Source organism: Artemia sp. Qi Xiang Cuo, chromosome 14, assembly GCF_049724085.1.
Source record: "Artemia sp. Qi Xiang Cuo chromosome 14, ASM4972408v1, whole genome shotgun sequence".
Lineage (NCBI taxonomy): Eukaryota > Metazoa > Arthropoda > Branchiopoda > Anostraca > Artemiidae > Artemia > Artemia sp. Qi Xiang Cuo.
In genome coordinates, this window is record NC_142807.1 from 7,213,793 (window position 1) to 7,226,929 (window position 13,137).

Genomic DNA, 13,137 nt, shown 5'->3' on the forward strand with positions numbered 1-13,137 from the left:
TAAAATAATACAAGTGGTGTCAAAACGTTGGTGATCAGGGAAAAAGATCCAAAGTAAGAAGCTCATGGTTGGTTGGTGGCGACAAATTGTTTTTTTTAGTCCTGTTTGGTACTCTTTGCCTACCGGGTAGATGCATCACGAAAAACGACTATACCCCTACAAAAGTGATTTAATCAGTTTGATAATCTATAATATAAACGGTCATTGACATCAAAGACGGAATTTGTATCAGGGGAAGTGGATGTTCAGTCTCCCCCATGGATGGTGTTTTATTCAGTACGTGGGAGAGACTGTGCCTATACTCCTCTGTAGAATTCAACTTGTATTCCTACAAAATGAACTATAGAAACCATCCCATAGTCAGTATTAAGTTGTGTAATCAAACCTAGATGAACGGACCACGTTTTGTGGGAAGTCTGGGGTGAGCTCGCCCACAAACAGCGTTTGATTTGCTGCGGGCGGTCTCGTCCCAGGATTTTCTATGAGAAAATCAACCCATGTCCTAACCTAGATTGATATTATCCAAAACAAGAAATTACCATTATAAAAGAGTCTAATTATGGACTGAACATTTTCAGATCATGGCAACAGAATCAAGGCCTACCCGTAAAGCTATAATAGATACTGAATTTATTACAATAATGAATGCGAAGGAGACCATAATATATGCAGCAACTATGGTAGTCGTGGACGAACCAGGAAATCAGATATATGCGAATGAATGGGATTTAACCTACAACCTTAAAGGGTATGCACCCCACACTTATAAGTATGGATTAGCACTCGCGAATACCCCTAAATATCGTCCAACTAGAGGGGAAGTTAAAACAAGATATAGGAAAAGAAGCACAAAACAACTTGGATGTTTGCCGTTATTAATAAGACTTTTACAAAAGACTCTCAGTATTAAATATTTCTAATCTAAGGAATCTACTCAAAAAGACCTTTTAATCTTTGATAAATGCCGAGCTATAAAGTGTCTTTATATTTTAGAGAAAAGTCCCCAGTATATTAAATATATAGGTATACGTCATCCCCTATCAGATATCCAATATTATAAACAATTTTTATTTGATCCGGAATACAAATCTGAGCAATACAAATCCCTAGATAGTAAATTATTTCTGAAACGTATGAAAACACACCAAAGAAAAAGAGACGCATATAAAGATAATAGCAAGAAAATTAGAAGAAGATTCTAAACTGTAAATTTAACAAAAAAACATAATAAATGTAATCATCATAGAAACCTCAAGGTAACAAGTTATCGTACCCTTACCCGCAATATAGTATTCTTTAAAACTAAAATCAAAAATTTCTAGATATACGCTGACTTCTGACGACTGCTCACGCGTACAGTCTTCACCGAACAAGAATAAATCGGAACTAACGAAAACCGGTGAAAAATCAGAAAAAAATAACCTGCATGGAATGTTGCTAACCCCTTTAGGTAGATAATTAATTTATTAATAACATGAAGAAATTTCCCAGTTGCCCGCAATTAAACAAACCACATCTAGTATCAGGAACCGTACATCATATTTGTCCACAGCGGCTCGCGTATAAAAAATGTCATAGTCTAAATAATGTAAATGAATTGTTAAGCGAATACGCATTAATAAGAGTAGTAGAAGAATTAGACTTTGTCACGCTACATTTCCTCCTAAAACCACCTAAAAGTCCCCTAGAAGACAGAGTAATCTCAAGAATAATGGCAAGTTTAGTATATTGCAATTTCATTCCAAGGATAAGGCCCAAGACAATAGAAAGAATCAGACTGGCGGCTAGCATGACATTTAGAACCCTCCTACATAAAATTCCAATGTCCAACTAACCCCTTATTTATGAGTTTATTGCGGAATACCTATGGCGAACCAATGATTAAGATAGTATCACGACAATATGGCCGTTCAAATTTCTTACATTACTAATGGATCGAGGGCATAACCTGTTGAATGGAGGAAAGTTTCTCACAAGTTTGTATAAAATTGATGGAATTTTGACGGCATAAACCCCGAAATAAAATCCAATACATTGGAAGTTACCACACGAGATTATAATGACATATAGAAAATCGCACTAAACCTTTAAGAAGAAGATGAAAATTTGGATCCAAAGCATTTCCCAATTTGTATATTATTGTACGTGAACAAAAATGTTGTAATGCGTCACATATACAATTAATTTTTAGAGTAGTAAAAGTTATAAATAATCCCCTTTCCCTAGCCGAACAACGTCGTAAAATAATTCGTAAGAGTATGCAAAAGAAAAGTATATCAAATACGTTGATAAACCTAGAGCTCCCGAATGATCTGTTGGTCTATCTAACGCACATGGACACAGATGAAAATAATGAAAACAACATAGTATTTGAAATGAAATTCCTAAGCACAAAATGTGTTATCATGGGAAGTTCATCGCCTCAATACAATGCTAGCATAATTATAAACACGCAAAGAACTACCAAAAGATGCGATAATCTTGAAATTGAATATAGGTGAGCATGGAAGGAATCATATATACAAATGGAATTAAGGTGTCCTTACGATAAGACATATCGTAAAAACCCCTGTTTTTAAAGTTTCCTCTCTTGAAATTATATGTACTGTACATATAATAAATCAAGTAATTCGATGAACTAGTGTATATTCTATGCTAAGTTAAACCATACACTTACCTCAATGCTCTCGTGTAAAAGAATAATTTTTGCATTAATGCAGAGCTTAATAATACTGTTTGTAATAATGCCAATAAAGTTATTAAAAGATTAATAACGAAAATAGGCTACCAGTGTATTTATGTATATGTTAATTGCTTACTTATTTATGTGCTACTTACTAAATATAATACCAAAAATATACGTCACTTGACAATTATTAACTAAGTGTTTAAAATATATCTCAACCAGTCATAACGGTATATCATCACCAAAGTAAACATAAAGTTTCCATAACAATTCTAATTTTAAGAGGTCATTCACAAACAAAAAAGTGTACGATACGCTTATAAGTCAATCTTTTTTAGTTAATGATATAAAATAGTTCGAAAAGTAAATTAACAAAAATTGTCATGATAAGACAGCCCAGGTTAGAAGTTAAAATGCCTAAACAGTAAAAAATTTGGAAGAAATAGGTAAAATTAATAACAGATTAATTTTAGAAACAAACAAAAAGATGAGGCTTAAGAACATCATCATAATCCTCGTTGTTCACGCGGCAGCCCAGGATATTTTAAAATATGGAGTAATATTTAAGCACGAAAATTCACTCCTAGCCAGCCACAACGCATGGAAAATCTTCATGAAATTGGATCCCAAACCCTTTGAAACCTTGTTTCAACAAGTAACGAGACTGGAGAAAAATACGAATGAACTCAAAGAATAGATATTTCAATTCCTAAGGTCGGATAAAGGATTGCAGACCAGTAATATGATGCATAGTAAGGACAACAAAGAGTTCCACGTCCCAGTTATCCCAGAACTAAAATCAAAATTCATAATAGATGACTTTGACAAGAAAATGAAGAAAATCGACATGGCATTAGGAACCGGTACCAAGAAAAACAGAAAGAAAAGGTCAGCGAGTAGTGTGGAACACTTGTCAAGAGATTTTACCGCAATAAAACCCATAGAAAACCCTACGCGATTGATTCCAAGGGACGAAAAACTTTACGATGAGAACTATGCGATGTTAAATGACCTACAGAGTCTGTGGTCTTTCCTCAAAGAATTATGGCAAAATTGTGCTGAGAAAAATTTTACGAAGCAAATATTATCCAAACTCACAAAGGAGAAAGACTACAGACAAATTCTTAACCTAAAGGAATTGAAATTCTCAAATACTCAACAAAATAATAAGAACGAAAATCCTACAGAAAGGAAGGAAAAAGACACCAAGACAACCACGCCTACTTATGAGACCCCAGTAAGAGAAATACAATCCTCAATGTCGGAAACTAAGACGAACACAGTCCCAGAAATGAATGCACTTAGTAAAGAATCACATAGATATTTTACCATGCTAACTTATCTAAGACCAACGGTACTTACGAAATGGACTAGGTCAACAGGGCCCATGTTAACGCGCACCCAGCCGATTGGCGTATTTACTATAGGCCTAAGAGCAAGAATCCCGGTAAGACATACCGACACACAAACGATTAAAGTACAAGCAGTTAAACCAGAAGAAAACCCAGTAGGAAATACCGAGACACAAACAATAAAAGTACCAGCGGTTAAACCAGAAGAAAAGAAAAATAGTTATAAGAAAGAGGAAGAAGAAGAGTACGTACATAAGAAATGTTGTAAAATAGTCGGTAAACGTACTTGTGCTAGGTTATCAATGGACGACAAGCTGGCAAAGGAAGATATTGAACCATTACCTTATCTAAACAAGAAAAACGCCCAAAATGTGTCAACTCACCAAGCCTTCTTAATATTATACAGATAAAGATTACAAGCCTTATTTGAACTATTTAATACAGAAATACAAAAATTAAAACAAAGTACCACAACAATCTTTGAGGTATTTTTTCGAAGAAGTAAATACCGCAGATCTACAAGCCTAAGTCCCATCGTCAGAAAACTCACCTCTCGCCTTTTTGGTTTAATGACGGAGAAAAAACTAAACATCTTAAGAGAAAATGTGAAGAGGTTATATAATGCCATGAACAAGACGTTACACGTCCAGAAAATACAAGCAAACATAGGAAATTACCAAAGAGATAAAATTGAAATGATATCCAAGAAAATCTCAAGAACCGTAAATGTAATGGATTACTTAAGGAATGAAATGGATCGCGTGGTGACAGACGCGAGCCTCACCATGGTATCACTTGATATAATCACCATGTCATTACTAAATCTAGCGACAGACGTTAGCAAATTCGAGTTCCCATTATTTGCCCTCACGGGAGGAACTTTGTCATACGACCTGGTAGACCCCTCCAACTTAAAAAGCATTTTAGATGAAATAAAAACACACCTAACGTTTGGCTTATCTTTACCAATAGAACCAGAAGTATCAAATTTATTCCTATATTATACAAAGCTAAAAGTACACATCACGGAAATAAATGAACAATTATTCGCAGTGGTGACAATTCCATTGATAAACCAACAATCCATATATGACTTATACAAAATCTCGACCTTTCCTGCTAATATAAAGAAAACGAATTCATTTATGACTATCACACCTGAAGCAGACTATTTACTTGTTGATCAAGATAGACGAAAATATGTCCTAGCGAACCCACAAGACTTAAAAGAGTGTGTATCATTCAAAAACCTAGTTAGCCAACTTACGTTACCTATTTACAATGTCAAGTCCGGATCTTGTATTTTGGATATATTCTTAAAAGACACACAACAGAAAGAAATACCCAATTCGTGTGAAGCCCTAATAGGAAGTAATAAACGAGAGATATTCATACACCTTAGAAATGACCTTTGGTTATTTTCTGTTCCGAGAGAAACCGTTGGAACTTTATCTTGCTACAATAATACAGAGAAAATCGATCCAAGTTACAGGACCGAATTACTACTACAAGATGCGGGTACGATAACCATAAGACAGGGATGTCGACTTGTAACCAAAGGATCAACAGTTCAAACGCAATTAATGAGGACATGTTCAAACAGAACACGTAATAGAATAATAAATTTTAGATCACTCAACATATTATATACCACTCTAGATATTAAACGCAAGGACGTGAATACCGCGATTCGGGCAAAAATAGACAAAAATCAATTAATGTTACAACTTACAAGAACAAGCAAAGTTTTAGACTCCCAGGTACCCCAATTCACTAATGAAGACCAGAGATTTATGTAGGTAGATGAGAGATGCGGATTATTCTCAACCAATTTTTGGTTGAACAAACTACTGACCGTATGCTACGTATTCACGATTTCCCTGTCAATGCGAAACCTACTAACCTTTAATTATGGATGAATTTTAAGACTAAGAAGACAAAACCAAAGGAAGAAACGGGGAAACAGCTGAAATGCAAAAATTAAACCCGGAGCCCCATGAAATCGCCTAGGCCAAGAAAAAGGGAAGACATTAGAAAACTAGTGGGTATAGAGGTCTCCACTCATCATTACTATGTCTGGCTCCCTCCATCTAGTGTCGTTTAAGTAAAAACGTGTGGCGATGACGCTGCAACATGCGTTTCTTAAACAGCATGGATGTGCGTAAACAATGCAGGCATGAAATTTGTTGTAAAATTAGACCTCAAATTTAATAATGTAGCGTAAAATATGTTTAAACGATTGTTTTAAATCTATGTAAAAGTAATTAGGTGTTAAGAGAAATTTAAATAAAGTGTATTTAATAGTGTGTGCTAGAGAGCATAATAAGAAACCTCACTTTGTAAGAATTAATCTCTCATATCATCGTTATATCATAATAACTTAGAAGAAATTTCTATATTTTAGAAGTCCCAAGGGAAACTTCATATATGTTTCCACCAATGTAATAAAAATGTTGTTTTGTTAAAAATCAATGTATGTGTAATAACGTTAGTGTATTTGTATAACACTGTCTTGTAGTATAAGATTCATGTACACAATTGATACATGACCCATTTGCATTATGACTACTCGTTTTAAAGAACGTGTGATTCTGCCGAGTTATCTTATTTCAGGAATTGGAACGGCATATCAAACACTAATCAGGACAATGCATAGACCAGTGCAAGTATAGCCCAGTAACACCTATTTTCATCACACCTCGACCAGCGAAGAGTACTCGCTATGAATCCCAAGAAACTTTCATCTCAACATCGCCTACGGAAATTATGGATGACCTTTGACCAAGGAAACGATGATTGTTCGACGAAGAATAATTTTTCATCAATCACAAATCATATTATATATCAGATAACACTATCTAACAAATCTCAGCATCCAGTGCTTTATCGAGCCATAAAGATAATAATTCTGAGAATCTCATTATTGAGAATAAGAGATAAATGAATACACAATCCTTGACAATAAAACTGATTAACCCAATTTAGAATGTTTAGCGTGTTGATGAACACAATTCAGCAGAGTTTTTACATGTGGAGAATTAACATGTTGAATCCACTCCGACCAATTCGCCATTACGAGGTTACAGAAACCATTGATTTAATATCGTAAAAATTACGAGATAAGTTTTGAAATATGGACCTGGAGACCAACCATAGAAACATAGAAACCAAAATAATCCCAATGAATAGCCCCTGAGTGAAAATGTACTCCCCCCAAGAGTTAAGGACAATATGTTGAAGGAGTCACTAAAGTTGATGTTGACCCATTCCAAATTTAAACATCATTTCCCTTATGATTTACCAAGGAATCCCCATAAGAGTTAATGAGTACAAGCCATGCACGGAAAATTTTATTAACTATAATATCTAAGTGCACGAAGGAACAATTTTACACAAAAAATACATTCTCTATGTGATTAAAGACTGCCCAAGAATGAAATAGTCAACCCCTCTGTCAGCAACGTAAGCCCAGTACTCAAACCCTTAACAATAAAGCACCCTACGAACTATCTAAGAACAGCAGGTGAGAATGGACTCTAATGGCAAATGGCTAACATCTGTAGCCAGGAGTATCATTTCCCGTTTGATAATTAGAGAAATCACTTCGTCCAAGATGAACGAACCATACTCGAACTAATCGGTGAGGAAACTTCATATGAGTGCTTTAAAATTTTGTTTGCACAAGACGATATTAGTGAAGGACTATAATTCGCAACAGAACGAGCGAGTACGTAAAGGACACGCATAGTGGTAAAATAGGTGTTAACTCATATCACACTTCATTAATTTTGAACTTCTAACAATTTGGATAATCTGTTATTAATATTACAAAAAAAAACAATCCAAGTGAAAGTGTTTTTATTACCAGTGAAAATGGTAAACATAATATTGTGTGTTATAAATCATTCATATGTGTATCGCTATATGTTCAAGTAGAGTTAGGTGTAGTATTACGATGTTGTTCGTTTAATTAGCGTAAGATAGGAAACATAGTATTTCCGTAGCTAGCTTAAGATAGAAAAATATATAAAGATGAATCTTGAAAAAAAAAAAAAAACTTTTAGTAGTGGTAGAATAAGCCCAAGCTTACCAGATATTGTTAGATATATAGGAATTATCAGTGTTAGATGTAAACAAAGAAAAGAAAAACCTTGGTGTAAGTAGCTATTTTAGTCCGGTAGAGGAAACTTAGCAGACTATATGTAATAAAATAAGAAAGGTAATATAGAATGAATTTTAATCATTTCTGATTAAGATCAAATAGACTTACAATAACATAATATCAGTTGAAGTTGCATGAAACAAACAATAGGCAAATTTCAAAATAATTTAAAACCTAAGGGCAAGCAAGTTCTAATGACAGGACGTCATTAAAAAATGGGATGGGTGATATGTACCACGTATAACATATACTTTAAAAATGGAAAAATTTATTTTGTTCTAAATACACTTCCGACATAAATCAAACTTCCTTAATTAAGTTTGAAATTCCGTTCTAAACTCTCATTTATTTATCAGCCAAATATCCCTTTAAAAAATTCAAAGCAAAGGATGATTAATTTCAAATACCAAGAACTTCAAGAATACCGTGTTGTACTCTGTAGAATTTCGTATTCTTTGTTTTACAAAACAAAGGAGTCTCGAACATTTCCAAGCGCTATTGACAGATTTGAAAAGCAGAAAAATACGGGTTTTTTGCAAGTACAATACTAATGAGGCAGATTGGAATTTCGCAGGAGTACTTTGAAATACATAGTGGGATATTGTCTAAAACTTAGTTTGAAGTTTCTTATTAGAAATGTGGGTATTTAGTGATTAATATTGTGAAAAAAATATTGGGTAGTTTTGGCTGCATAATGATCTGATTTTGTCAGCATAAGAGTAAAGTGGTGGGCCCTACAAGAGGAGATGAGCCAATTGGAAAATAGTGATTATTGCACAGGATCAGAACTCATGTTATAAGGTAGTGAAGAAGTACTTTTAGTGGATTCTTGTCTTTCGATTTTTGTCATTCAATTTTTGTCATCAGAGATCATCTGTCTGTTTGTATTACTAAAGTTTGATGCTGTACAACTAGTTATGTAAGTCTTATAAATCCATTACTTTTCTATTTTCACTGTCTCGTTTTATATGTTCGTATCTAGTTTTAAAGAGTAGCCATCTAGTTCGAATGTTCTCCATTGGTACGCTCTTAAGGAATCTGATAATTTTACGAAGAATGGTTACGCTCCTAGATTGATGACTCCCTGGTCAAATTGGTCACTTCACAAAGGAATCCAAATTTACTAGTCAATATATTTATATATTTCTCCCATAGGGAGTGGCGCGGTCAAACATTTATCCTGTCACCTTACAGGGAAATGCTAATTTAATCGACAACCTATCACCATCACGACATCCCCCCCCATAACAGCGTTCTAATAGACCTAGCACCATGAACACAAACCTAATAACCAGCGTATTTAGTATAGGTCCATAAATGTCCCAGTACAAATCCTATCGCATACCTTTGAATTCCATTGCAGTCAATCTAGGTGTAAGCAATACCCTAATTATTTTTACTGACTGTCCGTAAGCTCCAAAGGGAGGTTATGTGTTATACTTACTTAAATCATCAGCAGATATAGCATTTTATTATCCCTTCTGCCTATTATATGATCACTGCGCACCTCTTATCGACAACTTCGTTTGAAACAGTGGAAAAACTATTATTTAAAATCAACGAAGAGTACAGGATTTAACGAATAAGACAAGTGGCTTTCATGCACTACTCTTTTTTATGTTAAGATGTCGCGACTAGATCTATAAGCAGTTTCTCGACGTTTACGTTGACTTACCTAGATTGAATGACTTTTTAGTGTAAAATACACTTACGAATGTTTTTAATATTTATTTCAGTGCCCTACGAATAAAATTTTCAAAAATTTTATGTTAAACTTCTTATTATTAAAAATAATGTGTATAAATGATGAAAACAACTTTTCTACTCTTCAGATTTCATTTTCTGCTAGGTATTTGTCGATAACAACTAGTGCAGGTAGATTATCCAAATTCACAGCATGCTGATCCTGATGTGCTGCATTGCCACGGTCACATTTTCTACAATAGAGTGTAACTTCACTCTTGTCATATCTCTTTATATAGTCAATGATACTATTTTCATTCATTTTATAGAATTCACATGTTTCAATTTGCTTATTTGAAACAATATCACAAACAGTGTCCTCAAGTGACGAATCACATTCCGTCACAGCCAAATAAAAATCAGTGGGCTTATAATCTTAGTAGTCATTGTCTTCACAACGATGACGTAGAAACAAAATTCTTTTGTTGTTCCAACAGTTGAATCGCCGACCAGGCTCCTCCTCCCAGAACAATCTAAAACCACGACGATACCAATCTCGTAGCAATAAACTAAAATCACGCTTAGGATTCTTTCCAATCATACCGGGATATGTATTCTCCAACTGATTACATTTATCATAGAGGCAATTGGAACATAGGTGCCCTCTAGGATGATAGTCAAACACCTCTTCATTATCAGAAATTACAACCTTTAATTTGCACTGCATATCCTTTATACAAATTACACGGGTTGCATAATCTGCACTTTTCATTACAATCGTTAATCATTTTGCATTTCTCACATGATGACCAGCTGCCGAGTGTGTACATACATAGTGGGTATCCATTGAACATTTTTTCATGTGTTGACACTCTCACTGCCACAAGGAAACTGATCTAGCAACAACAACAAATTGAGTGGGGTAGAGAGAGAGAGAGGAGTAAATCATCCTTTAACTCCATCTTTCTCTGATTGGCCCTAAAAAATAGGTGTTGCCTCAAAAACCAGTCTGGTTGAAAAACATGGAGTTTAAACAAAGTTGTGTGGGGAATCCCCACTCGTACTGCTCGCTTTTTGCAATGTGCATGTCAAACTGTAGTGCCTCAGGCGTAGGTTTCAAAACCTTATACACTATCACGATGAACGAAGTTGCTAGACATGTTTTTTTTTCTTCTTTTTGTTTATCACTTTGTTTGGAAAGGTACCAAGGGAACATAAGACAAGCAAATAACATGTAGTTTCAAAACGTGTTTAATCACTTTATAGGTTTTGCATGTTTTTTTGCAATGTGCACGTGAAAAGGTGTAGAGCTTCTATAGAAATGTTTTCCTATAGCTTCTATAGAATAGCATGGTAATTCCTATAGCTTCTATAGAAGTATAAGTTAGCACTCTACTGCTAGGCAATATCCAATACCCCCCCCCCCCCGATATATTTGTCTGATACGTTAAAACGTAATGCAATGCATTTTAACACATTTTCGATGAGTTTTTTTTTACCATTTTATGCCCCTCCCCTCCAATAAAAGTTCTGAACACGACCCTGGGAGGGGGGAGTATTTTTCATAATCCAGGGTGGGAAAGTTCGTTGTTTTTTCAATTTCTTTAACCAAATACGAAAAAAAGAAGCCCTTTTTCAATCTGAATGCCACAAAATAACTTTATTGAATCTGGGAGGGGACTGCAGAAAGAAATCTTGCAGTAAAATACCCCTCCCCCCATTGAAGCTACTGGTATTCATGCATGCTACTTGGTAATATTACAAGTTATATTGTAATATTATTAAATTTGCTCCAAAGGTGGACACAAAAGCTAAATTTTTAATCACCCAAGCAAAATACACAGAAACAATACAGTGAGATTTCATGAGGTAAATGATTGCTTACTTTATTCTTATTAGTATTTATCCTTCTTATTTGTCATTTACTTGATTAATTCTATAATCCCATCTTGTTACCAACAATGTAGCCAGAACGCTGTATTGAAAAATAGATGACCTTCAAGTATAACTCCAGTTTTATAGTAGAATTTGAGTATAAAACTTATTAAACAACTCTAAGCTTTGAACCGTAGAAAAGCAATAGATGATGAAACAAAAGTCCTATAAGATGGACTCGAGCTAGAAAGACATAGTAGAAACAAATTAGTATGAGGGAAATTCCATTCCAAGATGGTAGTATCTTTTAATTTTTCAAGTGCAGAAGATCAATGCCTTATGGAGTAATATACTGTAAGGACGTCTGCTAGTTTTGTTCAGATTTTTTGAGCAATGCTTTGCCCTTTATTTTTAGCCTAAATAAATTACGTGCTTCTGCTTTAAGGATAACAAATCCAGCAATACTTACAAGGTCCCCCTATTTAAGTATTCCAAGAAGCTTAGCAGCATTAAAGGAATTTTTAGCTTGATATGTTGCCAACCAATCGTACTATTTTTGAAAAAGAGGCATGGAGACTTTAATTTAACTATGGCGAGTGATCATTGGCTTTTTCACCATTGAATTTCGTAAATTATGTACAATTTTTCCTCTTTTTTTCAGATGAACAAAAAAATTATTTTCAGTATATTCACGGGGTAGGAAACTACAGGTGTGGTTTCAAAAAATTTGAAAAGCGCATTATACACACCATTGATAAGGGTTCATTGAGTTTGGTTTCCCCTTGAAAGGGATGCACCGATCCCAGAAAGACCGCATTAACAGGCCAACGGGTGAAGAGCAGAGCAAGCCCCAATTTCCATCCAGTTTCCGTATATTCTTGGCCCTGTAATATTCTGGGCCCCATGTAACGACCGTGTAAGATATTAAGCTGACAAGAACGGATACTACAACCTAATCTTTAGCTAAAAGCAGTGTTGCCAGAAATTGAAAAAAAACATGCCCGAGTCTTTGAAAAACAAGCCAAAATACGCCTATCCCTTTGAAAACCAAGACTGCCATCATGGTCAGCTCCTAAAGTGCTAAAATTGCCCAAATTTGTATGTTTCACACTAATTTTCGGTGCTAAAGACAAAAAATTTGCACGTGTGTAACTTAGCACCATTCTTTTGAAACGAATACGGCGAAAAGGTGGTCCTTGTTAAATCAAACTTCACACGAATCATTCAAAACAAATATGGAAAAATGCGACTCACACTTTATGTTAGTTCCTTAGCCTTTTACAAGGTCCTCATAATTTTGTCCATGACAAAATTAAAAAATTATATTACGAAAATTGCTAGAAATTGAAGCCCATGCTACAGTGCTAGACATGATGAAA

The 13,137-nt window shown here is 34.7% G+C and overlaps 1 pseudogene; it reads right to left on the bottom strand.

Moving 5' to 3' along the window:
- Window positions 1-12,544: 12,544 nt before the first annotated feature.
- LOC148944078 (U2 spliceosomal RNA) lies at window positions 12,545-12,747 on the bottom strand (annotated as a pseudogene).
- Between the last annotated feature and the right edge of the window lie 390 nt (window positions 12,748-13,137).